The 12220-nt window shown below is 49.1% G+C and overlaps 1 protein-coding gene across 4 annotated transcripts in view; it reads right to left on the reverse strand.

The window, feature by feature from the left end:
- Window positions 1–11903, reverse strand: part of PTPN5 (protein tyrosine phosphatase non-receptor type 5) — a 63682-nt gene extending 51779 nt beyond the window's left edge. For 2 of the 4 annotated variants that reach the window (XM_014346766.4, XM_003830472.6), the window contains exon 1: window positions 11604–11887. The gene's annotated coding sequence lies outside the window, so the exon portion shown is untranslated. Of the gene's footprint in view, window positions 1–11603 lie in introns of all 4 variants that reach the window. The other 2 variants (XM_014346767.4, XM_034932280.3) reach the window with 2 other exon arrangements.
- Between the last annotated feature and the right edge of the window lie 317 nt (window positions 11904–12220).

The raw sequence follows: 12220 nt of genomic DNA on the forward strand, positions 1-12220 counted from the left end.
GGGCTGTACATAGGGAGAGCTTGGCAGTCCTGGGCAGGCCTCCTTCTCCATATTCCTGCTGACCTGGCTCGAAGCTTCACTTCCTGTCTCCCTCCAAGTCAACCTCACACAGGAGACACTCCTGCTCTTTGTACCAGGCAGTGCCATCAGCTACAAAGGTCTGCTTCCTATTTCCTCAGGCTCTGTCAGGTGTTCCTGGAGCTAATGAGAACAATGCAGGTGACAGCAGCTGGAGGATGAGAGGGGTCTTCCCAGCAGAACCTCCTCTGCCCTCTGGAGAGCTCCAGGCTGTTTCCAGGTCCCCAAGTCACACCCAGAGCCCTAGGAAAGGGCGGGTAAAAGAACTGGAAACTCCACTTCACAGGATTTCCCAAATCCTCCTCTGCCATGACATCCGCCTGCCCCAGCCATGCTCCCTCCTGCTTTTCTGCCTTAGTCTCTCAGCTCCTAGAGCAGCCCCTAGCTCCTGCCACACCCTGCTGTGGGCTCCAGCTTCTCATCAGGGCCCCTGCCCCCGGCCTAATTTAACCCTTCTGCACTCAGGCCTGGCCAGGAAAGGCCTTCCTGCTCCTCCTCTTTGTGCTGTGGTTTCCTGCCCTTCCAAGGCCCACCTCAGCCCAGGTCTCCTCCAGGAAACCTCCCTAGTGAGTCTAGGGTGTGTTGACCTCTCCTCTGGCTCAATCCTTCCCCCAGCATTTTTTGTGACTTGGAAACTGGTAATGAGCCACACCCTGTCCCGGGCTGCTCCCTGGCTCTCGTCCATAACTTTGGCTTCTGTAAACTTCCCAGGCTGACAAGTGGCAAGGGATAAAACCCCCTCTTTATCCCCCACGACAGAAAGCCCAGTGCAGAGGAGAAAAAAACATGGAAGGCCGGTCCAGCTCTTTCCTTTACACTCAGATTTGGAAGGAAGATGGGAAGGAAAGACCAAGTGGGAGAAAAAGAAGAAAGATACGAGTGGAAAGGAGTGAAGGAAGAGGGAAGGGCTGCTGCATGACACTCAGTACCAGGGTCATGAGAGGACAGATCAGGCCCACGATCCAGGTGGCCTTGAATCATGCTTTAGGGCTCTCACACTCTGATTATGCAACTCCTAGGCTTGACACAGAGACCTCTTTGAAAACCTTTGGAACTCACCTCCTCCAGGCAGCCTTCCGAGATTGACTCTGATCTTTGCCGCACCGCCCCCCCCCCCCGCCCCGGCCCCCTTGACTCCCTGAGCTGCGCTACTTTGCGCTCATCCATGCCACTTCCCATGATGCTAGGTCCTCTGGGGAAGGGATGGAGGTCTCTGCCTCACTGGCAGGAAGTCAGTTTACATTTATCATCTGTAGCCAGAGATCAGACTGTCTTTTTTTGACCACTTTTTTTTTTTTTTTTTTTTTTTTTGAGATGGAGTCTTCCTCTGTCACCCAGGCTGGAGTGCAGTGGCGCGATCTAGGCTCACTGCAGCCTCCGCCTCCCGGGTTTAATCAATTCTCCTGCCTCAGCCTCCCAAGTAGTTGGGACTACAGGAGCCTGCCACCACACCTGGCTAGTTTTTGTATTTTTAGTAGAGATGGGGTTTCACCATATTGGCTAGGGTGGTGTCAAACTCCTGACCTCAAGTGATCCACCCGCCTCGGCCTGGTGCTGGGACTACAGGCATGAGCCACCATGCCCAGCTCCAACTTTATTAGCTCCAGGGGGTGGTTCAGAATACATTTTGTATTTTAAACCCAGTTTGTCTCTAAGATAATCTTACTATAATCTTATATCAATTTCTTTAATATCAGGCTCTGTACTGAGCCTTGGGGGACACACAGATAACTAAGAGCCAGTCCCTGCCCTCCACCCAGCATTCGGCCTAGTGAGTTGAGTGAGAAATGCATTAAAGGCCCACTGAGGCTGTCTTACGGGAGCACTCAGGAGGGCACAAAAACAGAGTCTGGGAAGCTGCACAGAAGAGACCCGAAGGACAAGCAGGAGTTCACCAGATACAGGGAGGACATTCCAGGCAGGGAACACTGCAGGGCAAAGGCCCGGAGAGGTGAAAGCACAAGGTATGCCAGGCAGACGAGGCACCTCAGTGTAGCCACAGAGTAGACGTAAGAGGGACTCTTGTCACACAGCAGAGGGCTTCATGAATCAGCCTAAGACACACTAACTTTGACTCACAGGCCATTTTTTCTCAGGGGGACAGAGGCAGGTATTGCCATGCTAGTTGGCATTTAGAAATCTGTGTGTATATTGGGGGTTAGTGGGGAAAACGTGACCACATGGATGGATCTCAAAAACTATGTCTTTTTTCTTTTTGGAGATGGAGTCTCGTTCTGTCACCCAGGCTTGAGTGCAGTGGCATGATCTTGGCTCACTGCAACCTCCACCTCCCAGGTTCCAGGGATTCTCCTGCCTCAGCCTCCCGAGTAGCTGGGACTACAGGTGTGCGCCACCATGCCCAGCTAATTTTTGTATTTTTAGTAGAGACGGGATTTCACCATGTTGGCTAGGCTGGTCTCGAACTCCTGACCTCAGATGATCCACCCATCTTGGCCTCCCAAAGTGCTGGGGTTACAGGTATGAGCCACTGCGTCTGGCTTCTTAAAAACTATTTCATGACACAAAAGAGCACGTACTATATGATTCCACTTATATGACGATTAGGAACAGACAAAATCCATCTACAATGATAGAAATTGGAATAATCGTTATCTCTGAACTTTTGGGGGTGATGGAAATCTTCTGAGTCTTGCTCTTGGTGATGGTTACATGAGCTCATGCAGTTGTCAAAATGCACTGAACAGAACACTTAAGATCTATACATTGGACTGCTTGTAAAGTAAACCTGAAGAACATGTGTGAGCATTTTTGGTTGTTATAATGACTGAAGGGTGCTACAGGCAAATATATAGGAGATGGGGCCAGGGATGCTTTTACATCAAAGAACTCTCCCACCCAAAGGCCAGTAGGTCGCTGTTGAGAAAATACGGCTGCAAGCCATGGGGAGCCACAGAAGGATGGAAACACCAGAGACTTGGCCACATCTGTATTTTGGTAAGACAGGGCTCTGTGGTGGTGGGAGTATCTTGGGACAGTGATGTGGCACAGAAGGTGGACATATGATCTTCACTGCCACTCCTAGGCCTCGTATTTGCCTATCTCTTAGCCCACTGGCCTGACGCTGCCCCGAAGGGGCCCCAGGAGGTCCCTCTGAGGTACCTCAGATGCTGACCAGCTAGGGAAGTAGCAGAGGCAGCAGATGGCAGTGGGAAATGGCAATGCCTCACCCCCAGCCTCCCGGCCTCATGATAAGCAGCAAGGATGATAAAAGTGATCATCTTCCTCTGAAGTGGAGTCTCAGTGAGGGGGTCTCCCTGAGTGTCTAGAGTCCCTGGAAGCAGGGCTGAACGCTACTGCTGCTACTATAGAAAAGCACTGTTTTACATCATGGGCTGAAGAAGAACACAGCTGACTTGCATGAAAATACTCACCTGACCCCTGCCTTTGGAAAGCCTTCTCTGACCTCTGTCCTGGGCAGGTGTCTCTCCTGTGTTCCCACAGCCCTACAGAGCACAGTTACTGCCTAAGTTTAAATTCTGGCTCTGACTCTTACTGTGCGTACCTGAAATAGGGTTACTCAAGCTCTCTGTTTCCTCACCTGCAAATTGAGGATAACAGAAACCGTCTTCACTGAACTGTCACCAAGACTGAGATAATGTAGTAAGCACTCAGTAAGAGTGAGTGCTTATGATGAGCCTAGAATGCATCAGTACAGACCACTGTTGCCAGGTGACTCCTCTGGCACCTCCACTAGACATTAAGCTCCTTGCGGGCAGGGTCCTTGTGGTCGTGTTGATTGCTGAGGGCCTTGTGTCCACCACAGTGCCTGGTACAGTAAATACTTGCATGCTTGAATCAATTCCGCCCACTAAGATCTCTCCTGAGAGCTTTCTTTTTCCACCCACAATGCCTCTAAATCACAACAATTCTTCAGAAACGGAGTCAGACTCATTTGTATTCTGTTCCCTCTTCTCTCTTCTCTGTTACCTCCATGGCCATGCAGAACCCAAACAACATTTAGTTTTTAAATTAACAGCTTCTTCCTGGACTCTCTATTCCTAAGACTTCACTCAGTGGTCTTCATACTGGGCACACAAAAATCCTTTTTAAAAAATGCACCCTGCACCTCTCAGAAAGTTAAACACAGAATGATCATACGATCCAGCAATTCCACTGTGAGGTATATACCCCAAAGAATTGAACGCGGGGGCTCAAACAGATCCTGGCACACCAATGTTCACAGCCGTATTATTCACAATAGCCAAAAGGTGGAAACAGATGAATGGCTAAACAATGTGGTATATCCATACAATGGAATATATTCAGCTTTGAAAATAAATGAGATTCTGATATATGATACCACAGAGACGACCCTGGAAAACATTAGGCTAAGTGAAAGAAGCCAGACAAAAAAAGACAAACATGATGCCACTTACACGAAGTACCTAGAATAGGTGAATTTATGGAGACAGAAAGTAGAATGGAGGTCACCAGGGGCTGGGGGAGATGGGAATGAGGAATTAGTATTTAATGAGTACAGCGATTCAGTCTGGGAACATAAAAAGATTCTGGAGATGGACAGTGGTGATGGTTGTATAACACTGTAAATATACTTAACGCCACAAAATTATACAGTTAAAATTGGTTAAAATGGTAAATTTCGTGTTATGTGTATTTTACCACAATTTAATAAAAGCCTCCCACACCAAACAAACAAAACACTGGAAGGACAGACTTCCCTCTGAAATCTGACAGAGCTGCATGTCCCTCTGCCACCCCTAGGGCTCTGTGACCTTGACCCCCTGGCCCATGATCTATCTTCCTCTCCATCCTCTCCTTGGTTCCAACTCTTGGGTTCCCTGTTCTTTTTCTTTTTTTTTTTTTGAGACAGGGTCTCGCTCTGTCACCCAGGCTGGAGTGCAGCGGTGCTATCTTGGCTCACTGCAACCTCTGCCTCCTGGGTTCAAGCAATTCTCATGCCTCAGCCTCCTGAGTAGGAGGGGCTGCAGGTGTGCGCCACCATGCCTGGCTAATTTTTATATTTTTACTAGGGACAGAGTTTCACCGTGTGGGCCAGGCTGGTCTCAAACTCCTGACCTCAAATGATCCCCTGCCTCAGCCTCCCAAAGTGCTGGGATTATAGGCATGAGCCACTGCACCAAGTTCCCTGTTCTTTTTCTACTCCAGACACCAGGGCCACGACATGTTCTTTTCCTTGCACCCCTCTTTAACCACCTTGATCCCATCATATCTCTTGAGGGTGCTTCAGATGGATGCTTTGAGACTCTGAGATGGAAAAGCTATGTGCCTGGAGATGCTCATTATTGACTATGTGCAACAATAAAGACATAGTTAAATAAAGCAGGGGTCAGCCAACCAAGTATAAACAGAGAAGTCATGACAAAATGTTAAGTGAAAAATGCAGGCTATAAACCTATATGTGGACTAATTTCAACTATTACAAAATACAGATTTACAGAAAACATAGAATAGGGCATATAAAATGATGGTTCATCTTACGTTTGTTCTCTAGCATGGAGTATGGTTATTCTCACAACTGTAATTTATAGTTTATACCAGACAACACCTTTAGGCAGATGATGAAATACACACATTGTTAGTTTTGCAAGAATCTTCAGAATTGATTCCAGATGCCCATATGCTGCCACCACTGAGGCTCACAAATCCCTCCCGAAAGGCTTGCAGAGGAATGGGAGGTGAGGGGGTGTTTCATGTCGACTCTTCAGAAAGACACTTCAGGACTTGGTGTGTCTCTCTAATGACTCCAACCAACTACCTCACCACAAAAAAGGAGGGCAATTTAGGGTCTTTATTTTGCTACTGGACTAACTAGGAAATTTGGCTGTGAACAGTTTATCCCTTACATTAGCCCAAAGTTAGGAATTCCCATGATGCTTGTTCCCTTACAAATGTGCAAACAGTGCATCTCCCGCATCTGGTGTGAGGGGATCCCCTCCCCATCCAACATGCTACACCCCAGGTATAGAAACTTGAGTCACGCTTGCTTCAACGGGGACAAAGGAAGGAGGGTGGCTTCTGTTCCATGTGCTGCAGCACAGTGGGAAAAGCTTTTCTCAGTCTAAGAGTTTGCAAATTTCTGAGTTTTGCCAGACACCGGCGGCCACGATGCTCGTTCCACATCTCACCAGATGCAGAAAAGATGGAGATGATGTTAAAGAACGGGGGGAATCTATTTTTTTTTTTTTTCTTTGAGACGGAGTCTCGCTCTTTCGCCCAGGCTGGACTGCAGTGGCTCTATCTCGGCTCACTGCAAGCTCCGCCTCCTGGGCTCATGCCATTCTCCTGTCTCAGCCTCCCGAGTAGCTGGGACTACAGGCGCCTGCCACGGTGCCTGGCTAATTTTTTGTATTTTTAGTAGACACGGGATTTCACCATGTTAGCCAGGATAGTCTCGATCTCCTGACCTCATGATCCACCCACCTCGGCCTCTCAAAGTGCTGGGATTACAGGCGTGAGCCACCGCACCCAGCCTAGAATGGGGGGAATCTTATTTTCCACAATCCCCTAAGATAAGGAAGAGCCTTTTGGTGATAACACTGCTTAAAAGAGAAAAGAGTTTCTAGTTTGTTTTTTTTTTTTTTTTTCCCCCTCAAGATGACCTGAGTTTCTACCTTCTACATATGACAGGTGACAGACCTGTGGCTGCAGATGGAATCTGGACCGGGGGTCCAGAGATCCTGTGATTCTAAGACTGAGCCTGCATGTCACCTAGCCCCTCACATGGTCCAGCCAGTTTTCCCATCTCCACCTGTAGATCCATTTCAACAATTGATTAGGTGCCTGAAGCATTTATATGTCAATAAATAATTTCTCCCTCCCCACTGCCTTCTCTTTTTGGGAATCTGTCAGTTTACTGGAGATGATAGCATCTTGTCCTGCAAATATGGGTCTTTGTGTTAGAGATGAGTTTCCTTAAAAACTCTATGAAGGAAATGGTTGAGAGTGCAAGAGAAAATTTGAAATGAAGCCAGAAGGATGTATATTTGTGCTGGGAGGAGGATGAAGAAATACCAAAAATGTTATTTTCATTGTTTTACAGTCATTTCAGGTACGTTTTACTATTTCGTCTTAGTCAACAGCAGTGTTTATAATATCAAGCCATATTGAATAAAATATGCAGACTTCACTTAAATTTTCATACTTGAGCGACAACACAGCATTCAAGTTATCTGAGCTTTATTATTTTGATCATAGTACAGCTTACTATACCCTTACTATGGTATAATATCTTTATTTATTGGTTCATATAAGTCTAAGATATGCAGTCTCACACATAAATGGTCATTTCCAACATTCATTCATTCATTCATTCACTCATTCAACAATGATTTACTGTAAAGGGCCAGGCTTGGTTTGCCAGGCACAAAGAATATAAAGTGAATAGGATATGTGTTCTCTTAGATTCATTAACATCATGCAGCTTCTCATTCTTCAGGTCTATAGGCCCTTACATGATTGGCTCTGCCCACCCTCTCACCTTTTTCCTTATCACTTTCCCCCTTTGTCTGTCTCTTACAGCTACACTTCAGGTCCTTGAAGACACCAAGGTATTGTTACCCCAGGGCCTCTGCACCTGTGGTCTCCTCTTTTTAGAATGCTGTTCCCCAGGTCTCCTCTTCATTCAGGTCTTTGTTCAAATATCACCTCCTCAAAGACAATTCTATTTAAAGGCAGGTCTCTTTCTCCATTCTTCTTCCCAGTCATCCCTCTTCCTACTTTATTTTTCTCCAAAGCACTGCTCACCACCTGAACAATTTTATCTTTGCTTATATTTTATTTTCTGTCTCCCCTGGTAGAGCTTGGGGAGGAAGTTCGTCTTTTTAGCAACGTATCCCTAGGGGCTAGAACAACCTGGCATGTAACAGATGTTTATATGTATTCAGAGAATAAATGAATGAATGAACTGGTTCTTGATAGTTTAGGGTGCTTGATGAACCAGCTTTTCAGGAAGGCTCATTATGGTCCCTGGTAGATTCCTAGCCCCTACTCCTAAGCCTCCCACTTCTCCTCCTATTGGGCTGTGTCTGTGAATGACATCCTTGGCCATTCAGTCTCAAAGCCTTGCCATCACTTATTCTTCCCTCCTGCTAGTGCCTACATCCAATCAGTTACCAATTTTAGTGACACTGTGGCCTCTTGCATCAACTCCTTTTTCTAACCATTCTTACAACCACCCCCAGTCCATACTCTCTTTATCTCTCACCTAAACCATTGTCATCATTTCCTACCTGGGCTTCCGGCCAGCAGGCTCTCCACATCCAATCTGTTCTCCAAGGGGTAGCCAGAGTGAGTTTCATCATGTTACGGTTTGATTATGTTTCTCCCCCACTCAAAAACTAAAGACTCCCAACTCCTTAGCTTGGCAGTCAATGTCCCCCTAATAACCTCCATCCCCTTACCCAACCTTCCTTCTCAAGTCCCTTCTTTTATTCTTTTTGCTCCAGTTGGAATGAACTGCTTTCCAGTTTCTGTGTATATCCTAGAAGTCCCCATTGCCTGTCCATCCTCTGCTCATGCTATTTCCACTCCTTGAAATAGTTTTCTTCCTTTCTTCTAATGTACAAATCATTCACCCAGTTTAAATGCTACTTGGCTTCTCCAAGAAGCCGTTACTGACCTGTGAGGAGAATAAAAGTCCTCTTTCAACTGTTTTTAAGGGGTTATCCACCTCTCTTCTAGGGCAAGTCTAGGGAAAGGACAGGCAATACGACACAGAACAAAGAGTTCAGAATCTGGAGTCAGATCATCTGAGCTGGAGGCCTAGCTCTCTGGATCTGAGACTTTTGAGGTATGCACCCTTAGATAAGTGAAAATCCAAGCCTTAATTTCCCTATCTGTAAAATGAGGATGATAACACTATTGTTGTCGCAGATGTGTTATGAGGAGTAAGTGACAGAGTATAGGAAGAGCTTTTGACACTACATACAAATTAATTATGAAATTCTATCATGCTAACGTACAAAACGTTGAATAAACAAAAGTGTTGATCCTCCCAGGGAGTTTTCACGGATGTTTTATGCTGGCTGAGCCTGAAGTCCAGGAATAGGTCAGGGGGAAAGGAATTTTTTGAGGGAGGAGGACTTTGAGGCCTTAAGAATCCCATGTCCTTGGATGATCTGAAGAAAGGAAGAAGTATAGGGTATATCCACAAAGCTGGGGTCCTAGTGGAATTACTAGCTACCAATTCCTGAGCATTTTCTATGTGTTAGGGACTGTACTAAGTACTCTACATACATCATTCTTGAGTCAGAAATTATTCCTTCATAAAGCAAAAGAAGCCCATAGCAGTTACATAAATACGTGCTCCCACCCCACCGCCAAATAGTTCATAACATCATCAACCCAATGATGTTATTTTTTTTGGATGGAGAAATTGAGACCCAAAAGGGTTATATACTGACACTGTACAGCCAGTGAGGAAGAGACTGGGCCTGGAATCCAGATCCCTTCACTCTCAAGGCAGAAATCCCTACATGGCAAAAACCCAGGGGCCACCATTCATTATGAAGTCTGTGTAAACTTCACAGCCAATGCCATCTACATGGACTACATTGTCAGTGGCAGCCCCTGAAGTTCTGCCACTTGGCCACCCTGGCTCAGCTCCATGATGAGCTGCTCACCCCCCTCAAAAAGGAAGTTCTCGATGGAACTGGAGACTACGATTCTAAGTGAAGTAACTCAGGAATGGAAAACCAAACATTGTATGTTCTCACTCATAAGTGAGAGCTAAGCTATGAGGATGCAAAGGCATAAGAATGACACAATGGACTTTGGGGACTTGGGGGAAAGGTGGGAGGTGGATGAGGGATAAAAGACTACACATTGGGTTCAGTGTATACTCTGGGTGATGGGTGCACCAAATTCTCACAAATCACCGTTAAAGAACTTACTCAAGAAACCAAATACCACCTGTTCCCCAAAAATCTATGGAAATAAAATAAAAAAAGGAAGTTCTTGAGACCAGAACCTCAGGTCCCTGGAGACTGAACACTGCCCTCCTTGCCAACTATTCCATCCAGTCTCCTCCAAGGTGACTGACTCCATCCCTTCACCATCCGTCTATGCTTGTACTCCTTCAACACATCTCTCGGGGCACCCTCTCTGCACCAGGCATCAGGCTCAGCTCTGGGGACACCTGGCTGCCCTTGAGGGAGCCGTGTGCTGAGAAACCACCCGAACCTGGTGTGATTGTAACTCAAGCTTCCCCAGCAGCTTTGTCAGCAGCACCAAGAGGCTGCCCTTAACAAGCCCCAAGGAGAAACAGGTGGGGACCTCGGCAAAGGGATGACTACAGGGGCCTGGTTGGAGTAGAAGATCTGGCCCTCAAGGGGGAGGGAAGGGTGACTGGGAGGGCATGCAGTCAGGACACAGTGGAGAAGAGGACGAATCCTGGGATGCCACATCACCTGGTCCAACTGAGGACACTCAGGCTCAGTGTGTCCTGGGTGGATCAGGACTAACGCCTGGGAATCTGATCTCAGGTCCTGGGCTTCTTCATTCTCCCAAACGAATCCCATACCCGGAGTGTTTGAGTGTTATGAGAGCTCTCCTTTGAGGTTGAAGGAAGCAAATTAAAGCCCCCTCTCCCCTTTTTTTGGTACCATAGGTAGGGAAGGTAGAAAATGAATGGCACTTGCCCCTCCAAGTGGGGCAGGGCTGGAATTACACACTTTCGTGGTACACTCAGGTGAATTTTGGGGTTCTGGGGCTTCAATGTGGGTGGGATCTAGTTGTGTAGGAGGGGAGCATGAGTATGAAAACCAGGAACCCTAGATTCTAATGAAAGCTTTACCACTAACTCTCTGGTGACCTTGGTCCGCCACCTTACTGGGCCTCAGTTTCCCCATCTGTAAAATGAGAAGGTTGAATAAGTTCCCAGGATTCGTCTGGCCCTGATCTTCTAAGCCCTGTGATCCTTGATAAGGTAAGCCTCCCAAGGCTCTGACCCGGGCAATCTCCGGTTTTGCAGGAGCCTGGGCCTCATCCAGAAACAAGCAGCATGCTGGGGGAGGGGAGCGCGCTAAGCTTTTATTCTAGGGGAGGGTGGGACGCGGGAGGCTAAAGCTAAAGGGTCGGTGGAGGCGAAGCGATGGGAAGGCTGGGAGCCGCGCTTTAGAGGCCAGAATGCTAGCGGCGATTTCCAATCTCCCTCAGGGGCTTCAGGCTCTGGAGAGGCGATGCAGCCCAGAGCCGCGCACCAGCCTCCGCCGGCCGCAGAGGCTCAGACCCCAAACCACTATCCCGATTCCTCCCCGGAACCGCGCACGGGCTTCGTGGGGAGTGGCTGCCGCTCCCTCCCGGCTACCAAGCGCCAAGCCCCAAGCCCCCTCCTCTGCGTGGGGGACCCCTCCCCCAGCATGCGGGCGCCCAGAGCCCCACGGGGGCGTGGCGGGGGCGGGCGCCGGCTCCTCGGCCGGGAGGGCTGGAGAAGGTGTTAGTTGCGGGGCCGCCCGAAGGAGGGACCCGCGCCCTCCACCTTCCGGCTCCGCACACAAAGGCGCAGACCGAGGCGCCGCACTTACCGGCCAGAGCGGGCTCCGGGCGCCGGCGAGCAGGCGTGCAGGCTGGCGGGAGGATGCGCGCGCGAGTGTGCGTGTGTCTGCGTGTGTCCCTGCTTGTGTCTGTGCCAGTGTGTGTGCGACGGGGGCCGCGCCGAGCTCTGTGCGTCTGCGTGTGCGGGGGCGTCCGTCCCTCGGTCCGTCCGCCTGGCGCTCCGTCCCGCGCTCCGTGCGCGCTCCCTCGCCCGACCGCCTCACCAAATGCGCTTCAGCTGCAGAGTCGCTGGCGCAGCCGCCGGGTGGGTTTGGCACCCCCCAGCCCCGGCTCCGCCCCGCCCCCGGGCGGGCTTGCGCCGCTCGCCGGGAATTGCGCAGGGCTGGCGGGGCGGGGGACCGGGAGAGCGGCCTGCTCCCGGGGCACGAAGGGGGCCGGATCAGAGACCCTTAACCCCTGACCTCATCTCAGGTGCCTCCCTCTCCCGAGCAACTCTGCGCGGAGTCTCCGCAGTCGTCGCCCCCATGCCAAGGTTGCTTGGACAGGGAGGGCGGAGGAGTGGGAGCAGCGCATCCATTTCATTCATGATTTTTTCTCCTCTTGGGAGCCCCGGGTCGGGCCGCGCGGCTACGGCAACCGCCAGAGG

This window comes from Pan paniscus, chromosome 9 (assembly GCF_029289425.2).
Source record: "Pan paniscus chromosome 9, NHGRI_mPanPan1-v2.0_pri, whole genome shotgun sequence".
NCBI classification, from domain to species: domain Eukaryota; kingdom Metazoa; phylum Chordata; class Mammalia; order Primates; family Hominidae; genus Pan; species Pan paniscus.